Genomic DNA, 9,313 nt, shown 5'->3' with positions numbered 1-9,313 from the left:
ATCAGCATTACACGACTTAAATCTGAAGAAGAAAAGAAAAAATCCCACGATTATTACGTGAACACTTAAAACAAAGAGGTGGAAACTGAAAGTGTTAAATACACTGTCATCGCTGCCTTAGGAACATGAACATCGGCTGGTCTGTGCTGTGGTTTAGGCCCACTTCATGCCTGAACCCTATACCGACTGGATGCCTGCATAGCTACCGTGGACAAACTTCCCGGGGTTGAGCTCACAGTGACCTGAAAGACACACTGTGGAAAACATGTGGCCTACAAGCCTTAGGCTACTGAGACAACTGCACATGGCCTTGGTCAATGGCTTTAAAGGGAGACTCGTGACCATTACCTGGACACTGGCTCAGGCGATGACACCTTCTTCTCATGAAGAGATACCTGCAAACATTCCACAGTCATTAATGTGGAGACGGACCTTGGGAGAAATTACCTGGAAGTCTCCCTAACAATCCATCAGTATGGGGGCATAAAACGAATGTCTGAGCAGGTAGACGGCAACAGCCCATACTCACTATGATTGCTTGGTTGTAATGGATTTCGAACTGCTTATATGCCCAGAACACACTCAATATGGAGTCCAAAAAACATCATTATTCACATCCATCATGCGCTCATGAATGAATGTCACAGAATCTCATACCTGAGTACTAAGGAGGACTTCACGGCTGAGCTGCAAAACAGTAACATGGTCTCAGGGAAACCATACACACGTAAGTAAGTAGACATCTGAAGGTCAGAGGTTCTGTCGGATGCCTAAGGTACAGGTCATCACTTACCGGGTTCATGCAGTGTCCAGGCAATGATCATGAAGAAGTTCACCATGGTATCTAGACTGCAACCTGCTAAACACAGGATGCCATACGTGTCCACTGTCAAACCTTCTAGAAATCCAAATGCAAGGAGCCTAGTTGGGGGCCACCACTGCACACCCCAACTATACCTGGCATCTCGCAGTCCTCTCAAATCTATGCCATTGCTGGAGACACCTTCATATGATGACTGGCGCCTCAGAGAAAGAAAATTCCAGTGATTAATGTGACCTGAGAGACCCGTGGTGGTTCCTCTAATATCTTCCAATCACACAACAATACCGTAGTTCAAAACTAAGTGTTCTCTAACATACCAAACTAAAGATTCAATGTGCTTGCTGGTATCTGTATGGTCCCTAGAATTTCTTACCGGAGTCCTTGTAAACAATTCATGGTAATGATGATTGTGAAAGCATAGAATTTTGTAGCGGGACACCCAAGATTAGCTGCAACATTTTCTTCTCTAAGACACCACCAACTTTGCCAGAATACTTTGCAGAACTCCAAGGTCTGGACCAGGTCAGATATGACAACATTTCACCACGGGACACCTACAACATTTCCATGGTTGGTACTGTGGTTCGGCCTACTATGAAATGGATGTGGATACAGCAATACCTCATCCCTGTCGGGTTAAAGAAAAATATTCTCTAAAAGATCACATGAACAACTTGGAGCTACCTCGATTGCTGAGGACTATCATTTCCTACCTGAATAACTGCAAAGAAGAGAGTATCACATCAATTTTGTTGGTAAAAGCATCAGTGCTCACCCAGCGATCTGCAGATCAGAGGGCTCATGCTGTGGTTGAAGCCCACATCACCACTTCCCTGCATAACAGCCATGTCCTTCATTTTGGGGCAAGATTACAGTCATCCCGATTTCCGCACAGGAACCTTTAAGTCATGAATGTTTGTAAATGACAACACTTTCCCCACCAGGACTCCGCAAGCAAACCTCATCCACTATGGGACACATCAACTCTACCTGGATACCTGGAGTCATCCAGACTGGACAGCACTGTCAAAAACACGTCACTCGGGATTGGCCACCTGTGAAAAGCCTATGATCAGTACAGCGGGTTGGCAGCCAGGATAAGATCCAGTGTGCGTATAATCCTGGAAGAGGCACAGTAGGAAAGGTAAACATTCTCTAAAATAGAAAATTGTAAACTCCTACTTAAAAGGATTGGCAAGGAATCCATCATTTCTTACTGAATCCCTGCAGGGGAATCATGGTGACAGCGAGTGTGAGCACAAGGCATCACTTACCTAGACAAGTGAGCATCACATAGTCTATGCTGGGCTTTTGTAGGGTGAGGAAAGCAGCACGTCTGGAAGTATGGGCACCTGTTACCATACTACCTGCCATGCCACCTCCCTCCCACTACAAACATGGTAATTAACACGTGATAAGAGCATCCTATTCACTTAATCTCACCTTGAGTATCAGATGATCTGCACAGAGTTAGGACCCACTAGACCGCCTATCACATATAGAGGCAGGTTCCAATAACCACCAGAGTTAGCTCACTGAGTTCTCCTCACAAACATCTGAAGATCCGTGGTAGTTACACAGATATCTTCAAATCGCTCAGCAATCCTGTAGTTCACAACTAAGCTTTGTCTAACATACCAAATGGTGATGAATGTGCTTGCTAATACATATACTGGCCCCAGAATTCCTTACCTGACTCCCAGTAAATAAGTCATGGTTAAAATGAGTGGCAGACACCTCATCACTTATTCGCATATGAGGAATTGTCCCCGTTAACAGCCATGAATTTTATCATCATGTCGTCTTATCAGGACCCTGAAAAACACACAAGGTACATGTGAAAACACAGAATTTTGAGGAGCGGGACAACTGGTAAGGACTCTCATTTCCTACCTGAATACCTGGAAAGAAGAGATGGTCACCTTGATTTAGTTGCAAAAAAAATTAGCGTTCATCTAGTGATCTGAAGACCAGTTGGCTCATGCTATGGTTGAAGCCCACATCACCACTTATCTGCATAACAGCCAAGTCCTTGGTTTCAGACAATATTACAGCCATTGTGATTACTGCACAGGAATCTGAAAGTCATGAAATGATTGTAAACTACAAACCTTTCCCCAACAGGATACCCGTCAGCAACCTCGTCCACTGTGAGACACATCAACTCTACCTGGATATGTGTAGTCATCCTGAGTGGACACCACTGTCACCAACACGTCACGCAGTATTGGCTACCTCGGAAAAGCCTATGATCCACAGAGCGGGTTGGCAAGGCAAGGTAAGTACCAGCATGCCTGCAATCCTGGAACAGGCACAGTAGCCAACCAAAAGGTTCTCTAAAACGGAAAATTGTAAAAGCATACTTAAGAAGATTGGCAAGGAATCCATGATTTCTTACCTGAATCCCTGCAAGAGAATCATGGCCACAATGAGTGTTAGCACACGGCATCACTTACCTAGACATGTGAGCATCATGTGGTCTGTGCTGGGCTTTTGTTGGTGGAGGAAGGCGGCATGTCTGGTACTGTGGGGAGGCATTACATCAGTACCAGTGATACCGCCAACCTCCCCCTACAAACAATGTAATTAACACAATTGTTAAGAGCATCCTCTTCACTTAACCTCATCTTGAGTATCAGATGATGTGCACAGTTGTAGGACACAATTGACAACAAACCAGGTTTAGAGTCAGGATCCCATAACAACCATAGTTAGCTCACTGAGATCTCACCAGAATCTGAAGAAACACATGTGACAACAGTGTTTAGGATCACAACTTGTTTTATGACCACACCTGCCAACAATGCTTGTCACATCCATTACGATGAAACACACCAACACAACATTGATATTCCTATTAAATCAGGTCCAAATCTTCCGTAGCAGACACCATCATCTCTCATGAGTATGCCCAAAATATCCTATGCTTACTAACTACGTTGGGAAAGCCAGGGAACGCAGCATATATCACACTCTGAGGATATCAGCATTACACGACTTAAATCTGAAGAAGAAAAGAAAAAATCCCACGATTATTAGGTGAACACTTAAAACAAAGAGGTGGAAACTGAAAGTGTTAAATACACTGTCATCGCTGCCTTAGGAACATGAAGATGGGCTGGTCTGTGCTGTGGTTTAGGCCCACTTCATCCCTGACCCCAATACCTACTGGATGCCTGCATAGCTACCCTGGACAAACTTCCCGGTGATGAGCTCACAGTGACCCGAAAGACACACTGTGGAAAACATGTGGCCTACAAGCCTTAGGCTACTGAGACAATTGCACATGGCCTTGGTCAATGGCTTTAAAGGAAGACTCGTGACCATTACCTCGACACGTGCTCAGGCGATGACACCTTCTTCTCATGAAGAGATACCTGCAAACATTCCACAGTCATTAATGTGGAGACGGACCTTGGGAGAAATTACCTGGAAGTCTTCCTATCAATCCATCAGTATGGGGGCATAAAACGAATGTCTGAACAGGTAGATGGCAACAGCCCATACTCACTATGATTGCTTGGTTGTAATGGATTTCGAACTGCTTACATGCCCAGAACACACTCAATATGGAGTCCAAAAAACATCATTATTCACATCCATCATGCGCTCATGAATGAATGTCACAGAATCTCATACCTGAGTACTAAGGAGGACTTCACGGCTGAGCTGCAAAACAGTAACATGGTATCAGGGAAACCATACACACGTAAGTAGACATCTGAAGGTCAGAGGTTCTGTCGGATGCCTAAGGTACAGGTCATCACTTACCGGGTTCATGCAGTGTCCAGGCAATGATCATGAAGAAGTTCACCATGGTATCTAGACTGCAACCTGCTAAACACAGGATGCCATACGTGTCCACTGTCAAACCTTCTAGAAATCCAAATGCAAGGAGCCTAGTTGGGGGCCACCACTGCACACCCCAACTATACCTGGCATCTCGCAGTCCTCTCAAATCTATGCCATTGCTGGAGACACCTTCATATGATGACTGGCGCCTCAGAGAAAGAAAATTCCAGTGATTAATGTGACCTGAGAGACCCGTGGTGGTTCCTCTAATATCTTCCAATCACACAACAATACCGTAGTTCAAAACTAAGTGTTCTCTAACATACCAAACTAAAGATTCAATGTGCTTGCTGGTATCTGTATGGTCCCTAGAATTTCTTACCGGAGTCCTTGTAAACAATTCATGGTAATGATGATTGTGAAAGCATAGAATTTTGTAGCGGGACACCCAAGATTAGCTGCAACATTTTCTTCTCTAAGACACCACCAACTTTGCCAGAATACTTTGCAGAACTCCAAGGTCTGGACCAGGTCAGATATGACAACATTTCACCACGGGACACCTACAACATTTCCATGGTTGGTACTGTGGTTCGGCCTACTATGAAATGGATGTGGATACAGCAATACCTCATCCCTGTCGGGTTAAAGAAAAATATTCTCTAAAAGATCACATGAACAACTTGGAGCTACCTCGATTGCTGAGGACTATCATTTCCTACCTGAATAACTGCAAAGAAGAGAGTATCACATCAATTTTGTTGGTAAAAGCATCAGTGCTCACCTAGCGATCTGCAGATCAGAGGGCTCATGCTGTGGTTGAAGCCCACATCACCACTTACCTGCATAACAGCCATGTCCTTCATTTTGGGGCAAGATTACAGTCATCCTGATTTCCGCACAGGAACCTTTAAGTCATGAATGTTTGTAAATGACAACACTTTCCCCACCAGGACTCCCGCAAGCAAACCTCATCCACTATGGGACACATCAACTCTACCTGGATACCTGGAGTCATCCAGACTGGACAGCACTGTCAAAAACACGTCACTCGGGATTGGCCACCTGTGAAAAGCCTATGATCAGTACAGCGGGTTGGCAGCCAGGATAAGATCCAGTGTGCGTATAATCCTGGAAGAGGCACAGTAGGAAAGGTAAACCTTCTCTAAAATAGAAAATTGTAAACTCCTACTTAAAAGGATTGGCAAGGAATCGATCATTTCTTACTGAATCCCTGCAGGGGAATCATGGTGACAGCGAGTGTGAGCACAAGGCATCACTTACCTAGACAAGTGAGCATCACATAGTCTATGCTGGGCTTTTGTAGGGTGAGGAAAGCAGCACGTCTGGAAGTATGGGCACCTGTTACCATACTACCTGCCATGCCACCTCCCTCCCACTACAAACATGGTAATTAACACGTGATAAGAGCATCCTATTCACTTAATCTCACCTTGAGTATCAGATGATCTGCACAGAGTTAGGACCCACTAGACCGCCTATCACATATAGAGGCAGGTTCCAATAACCACCAGAGTTAGCTCACTGAGTTCTCCTCACAAACATCTGAAGATCCGTGGTAGTTACACAGATATCTTCAAATCGCTCAGCAATCCTGTAGTTCACAACTAAGCTTTGTCTAACATACCAAATGGTGATGAATGTGCTTGCTAATACATATACTGGCCCCAGAATTCCTTACCTGACTCCCAGTAAATAAGTCATGGTTAAAATGAGTGGCAGACACCTCATCACTTATTCGCATATGAGGAATTGTCCCCGTTAACAGCCATGAATTTTATCATCATGTCGTCTTATCAGGACCCTGAAAAACACACAAGGTACATGTGAAAACACAGAATTTTGAGGAGTGGGACAACTGGTAAGGACTCTCATTTCCTACCTGAATACCTGGAAAGAAGAGATGGTCACGGTGATTTAGTTGCAAAAAAAATTAGCGTTCATCTAGTGATCTGAAGACCAGTTGGCTCATGCTATGGTTGAAGCCCACATCACCACTTATCTGCATAACAGCCAAGTCCTTGGTTTCAGACAATATTACAGCCATTGTGATTACTGCACAGGAATCTGAAAGTCATGAAATGATTATAAACTACAAACCTTTCCCCAACAGGATACCCGTCAGCAACCTCGTCCACTGTGAGACACATCAACTCTACCTGGATATGTGTAGTCATCCTGAGTGGACACCACTGTCACCAACACGTCACGCAGTATTGGCTACCTGGAATAAGCCTATGATTCACAGATCGGGTTGGCAAGGCAAGGTAAGTACCAGCATGCCTGCAATCCTGGAACAGGCACAGTAGCCAACCAAAAGGTTCTCTAAAACGGAAAATTGTAAAAGCATACTTAAGAAGATTGGCAAGGAATCCATCATTTCTTACCTGAATCCCTGCAAGAGAATCATGGCCACAATGAGTGTTAGCACACGGCATCACTTACCTAGACATGTGAGCATCATGAGGTCTGTGCTGGGCTCTTGTAGGGGGAGGAGGGCGGCATGTCTGGTACTGTGGACAGGCATTACTTCAGTACCAGTGATACCGCCAACCTCCCCCTACAAACAAGGTAATTAACACAATTGTTAAGAGCATCCTATTCACTTACACTCATCTTGAGTATCAGATGATGTGCACAGTTGTAGGACACAATTGACAACAAACCAGGTTTAGAGTCAGGATCCCATAACAACCATAGTTAGCTCACTGAGATCTCACCAGAATCTGAAGAAACACATGTGACAACAGTGTTTAGGATCACAACTTGTTTTATGACCACACCTGCCAACAATGCTTGTCACATCCATTACGATGAAACACACCAACACAACATTGATATTCCTATTAAATCAGGTCCAAATCTTCCGTAGCAGACACCATCATCTCTCATGAGTATGCCCAAAATATCCTATGCTTACTAACTACTTTGGGAAAGCCAGGGTACGCTGCATATATCACACTCTGAGGATATCAGCATTACACGACTTAAATCTGAAGAAGAAAAGAAAAAATCCCACGATTATTAGGTGAACACTTAAAACAAAGAGGTGGAAACTGAAAGTGTTAAATACACTGTCATCGCTGCCTTAGGAACATGAAGATCGGCTGGTCTGTGCTGTGGTTTAGGCCCACTTCATGCCTGAACCCTATACCTACTGGATGCCTGCATAGCTACCCTGGACAAACATCCCGGTGATGAGCTCACAGTGACCTGAAAGACACACTGTGGAAAACATGTGGCGTACAAGCCTTAGGCTACTGAGACAATTGCACATGGCCTTGGTCAATGGCTTTAAAGGAAGACTCGTGACCATTACCTTGACACGTGCTCAGGCGATGACACCTTCTTCTCATGAAGAGATACCTGCAAACATTCCACAATCATTAATGTGGAGACGGACCTTGGGAGAAATTACCTGGAAGTCTCCCTATCAATCCATCAGTATGGGGGCATAAAACGAATGTCTGAGCAGGTAGACGGCAACAGCCCATACTCACTATGATTGCTTGGTTGTAATGGATTTCGAACTGCTTACATGCCCAGAACACACTCAATATGGAGTCCAAAAAACATCATTATTCACATCCATCATGCGCTCATGAATGAATGTCACAGAATCTCATACCTGAGTACTAAGGAGGACTTCACGGCTGAGCTGCAAAACAGTAACATGGTATCAGGGAAACCATACACACGTAAGTAGACATCTGAAGGTCAGAGGTTCTGTCGGATGCCTAAGGTACAGGTCATCACTTACCGGGTTCATGCAGTGTCCAGGCAATGATCAAGAAGAAGTTCGCCATGGTATCTAGACTGCAACCTGCTAAACACAGGATGCCATACGTGTCCACTGTCAAACCTTCTAGAAATCCAAATGCAAGGAGCCTAGTTGTGGGCCACCACTGCACACCCCAACTATACCTGGCATCTCGCAGTCCTCTCAAATCTATGCCATTGCTGGAGACACCTTCATATGATGACTGGCGCCTCAGAGAAAGAAAATTCCAGTGATTAATGTGACCTGAGAGACCCGTGGTGGTTCCTCTAATATCTTCCAATCACACAACAATACCGTAGTTCAAAACTAAGTGTTCTCTAACATACCAAACTAAAGATTCAATGTGCTTGCTGGTATCTGTATGGTCCCTAGAATTTCTTACCGGAGTCCTTGTAAACAATTCATGGTAATGATGATTGTGAAAGCATAGAATTTTGTAGCGGGACACCCAAGATTAGCTGCAACATTTTCTTCTCTAAGACACCACCAACTTTGCCAGAATACTTTGCAGAACTCCAAGGTCTGGACCAGGTCAGATATGACAACATTTCACCACGGGACACCTACAACATTTCCATGGTTGGTACTGTGGTTCGGCCTACTATGAAATGGATGTGGATACAGCAATACCTCATCCCTGTCGGGTTAAAGAAAAATATTCTCTAAAAGATCACATGAACAACTTGGAGCTACCTCGATTGCTGAGGACTATCATTTCCTACCTGAATAACTGCAAAGAAGAGAGTATCACATCAATTTTGTTGGTAAAAGCATCAGTGTTCACCTAGCGATCTGCAGATCAGAGGGCTCATGCTGTGGTTGAAGCCCACATCACCACTTACCTGCATAACAGCCATGTCCTTCATTTTGGGGCAAGATTACAGTCATCCTGATTT

The sequence above is a fragment of the Eptesicus fuscus genome, chromosome 1 (assembly GCF_027574615.1).
Source record: "Eptesicus fuscus isolate TK198812 chromosome 1, DD_ASM_mEF_20220401, whole genome shotgun sequence".
Classification (NCBI taxonomy): Eukaryota; Metazoa; Chordata; class Mammalia; order Chiroptera; family Vespertilionidae; genus Eptesicus; species Eptesicus fuscus.
Note: the sequence above shows the minus strand (reverse complement) of the source record.